Genomic DNA, 2,760 nt, shown 5'->3' on the forward strand with positions numbered 1-2,760 from the left:
CTGGGGCTGGCCATGTAAATGGTTACCCCTACCCTCCGGAATACAATCCGGGCATCCCAACACTCCCAAGGTACCTCTGAGGCTCTACAGACCCCAGACATCCAAAGGCATCGACCCCTACGATCCTTATGGGCATCCCGACTCCCGGGGCATTGTTGACCCGAGGGTCAAGCAATAGCAACATCATCTCACATTATTTCAATATCAAAAACATTTTCAATGCAATGACATCGGAAGTCCCATGAGTTTTCATTGAAATCTCGATGTTGAATAATATGCTGAATGCCAATACCATCATATCAAATAATTTTGGAATAACCCAAGAACGAACTCAAAAAATTCTAAATTTTTGGTATGTTATAAATAAGGTCAAAAGGAAATAATTTCATGAAGAACACTAAGCGAAATTATTCATATATAGAGAGCAATAAATCACACAACTCAACCCCAAATTTCTTTCATCAACAGAATTTACACTCCGGCAAAAAAGCACCTCACATTAAAAGAAATTTATGCTAACTATATTGATTTCAAAAAATCTGACGAAAACATATGTCCTAGTTTAAACAATTCCTCATAACTTTCATGAAGAAGTCGGGACCAAATTCGTACTAGAACTCTCCATAGAAAATTTACAAAGTTACTGAACTACACACGAATTGTTCCGAGTAGTGCGGATTCAGTAGAATCCCACGCCCACACCGTGGCTATCTCACTTCCCAAAGTCCACCAAAAATTGGTCTTTCAATTATAGTTCAACATAATCGAAAATACATAGAGAAAACCAAAGCATTTCCTCAATTCCTTAGTTCCAATCTACTTCAATCACCCAATAACTCAGCATTAAACATCCAAGCCCAAACATTTCCAAATCTAGCTGCATTACATCAAACAATAACAGCATTGCATTACATAGGCTAGTAGACTTTCACTTGCCTTATATCCGACGGTGTCGACGGCGAGAAATTGCGAAGCTCACGGTCATGAACACGGCTCGGCAATCAAATTGCGAGTGGCGTCAGCGTCGGCAGTGCGCACGCACGACAGAGGGCGACCTCCTTCCTTTCCCCTCGCCGTTCACTCTCTCGCTCGTTCTCTCTTTCGCTCGCTCGCCCGCTCGGTATCTCACTCTCTCACTCGCTCGCTCGGTTAGCTTCTCACTCACTCACGTTTACAAGCACTTTTGCTCCTTCAAATTATTTATTAATCTAATTAATGCATGCAGGTTTTCTTCCGTGGCTATTTGGTCGAGAGACAGCTGGGGAGAGGCGTGTCTTCAGCAGGTGAATTCTTGAATTTCTCTGGCAGCCCACACCGAAGTGACGTGGCCATCGTTGGCCTTGTTTCGGTCAACACTTCTTCCTCATGGTTGACATAAGTGTCGACCAAGCGGGGAAGAACTTGGGGCAGCATTGGACGTGGACGATCTTTCCTCTCCAAGCGGGCATGCATGTTCCTCATGCATGGCCGAAATCCCTTCCTTCGGGTCACTAAATAATCAGCATATTAAAGTCCAAATCTAACCACTGGGGGTTCGCCCCAGTGGCCACTCTTCCAATATGGAAGGGGGAGGTGAGGGGTTCAAATCCCAACATTCTCAAAGGGGAATGGGGGATAGGGACGCGTAAGTTTTGAGAGTGGGTTGCGACTCCCATGCCCTGCAAGAGGCATAGCATAAGTCTGCGAGTGAGTGTAGAGTAGGAATAGAATAGGACTGACAAAAAAAAAAAGTCCAAATCTCCCTCTTATTTCATATACACTTAGGTGATATAGTTGTATAAGGTCATTGAAGAAATGTACATGGGTCAGTGGGGTCGAATGTGGTGCCGACAATGACGATGATACAATGGGGTCCAATATCGGTGCCGATGACGAAATCCGATAACAATTTCGTCAGTCCGCGACGTATCGTTATTTTTCCGAGGTCGGCAAAATTTTACAGATGCCACACTAATCCCTAATAAAATTAAACTAAACACCCCTTAAACGTCATTAGCATACTAAGTAGAGTTTAGTGCCTAAACTTACTGGTTTAACGCAAAAATTGGTTCACTGCGACGACGGCGCAATGGCGGCCGAAACTCGTGCCAACGGTGGTTCCGGGGGGAGGAGGGGGGCTGAAAACTGCCCAAGGAAGCTCACGGATGAGTTGGTTGAGCTGCTCCGGTTCTGGATTTGGGCTGACACGCGGTTGAGTGGAGCTAGCGAAGGAGAGAGAACTCGCTGGTGTTGACCCGTGTGTTGGCGTCGAAGAAGCTGAGGGAGACAAACCTTGGTGGAGGTTGCTTCGGTGGACGCTGGCCGAGTGAAGAAAAGGAAAGGGCTGCTGGCTTCAACGTGGAGGAGGATCGGTGGAGTGGCGTCAACGCTGGTGGGGAGGCTTCGCTGGTTGACCAAGGGGGACAAAAGATAGTGGGGCGTGGAGCAGGGAAACGGTAAAGATGGGAGACGGACGTGTGGTGTGAGGCGGTGACAGCTTGGAGGAGGCAGCTGGCGGCTTGGCAGCAAAGAAGAATCGAGGGAGATGGGGCGGTGGGGTTGACTAGGTAGCTGCAAGGAAGACGTGTGGACTGGCGTGAGGAAAAATGGAGGGATTCGGCTGCTTGATGGACAGAGAAACGTGAAGGAAAATGAAAAGGAAACAGGAGCAGAGCTGGACAGTGGACACGGTGATGCAGGGGCTTCGCATGAAGAAGAAGAGGCAAGGCTTGGCTTGCGAGAGAAGCCGTGGATGAAGGCCGGGTGGGGTGGGGGGAAGTC

The sequence above is a fragment of the Eucalyptus grandis genome, chromosome 4 (assembly GCF_016545825.1).
Source record: "Eucalyptus grandis isolate ANBG69807.140 chromosome 4, ASM1654582v1, whole genome shotgun sequence".
In the NCBI taxonomy this organism is placed as follows: Eukaryota; Viridiplantae; Streptophyta; class Magnoliopsida; order Myrtales; family Myrtaceae; genus Eucalyptus; species Eucalyptus grandis.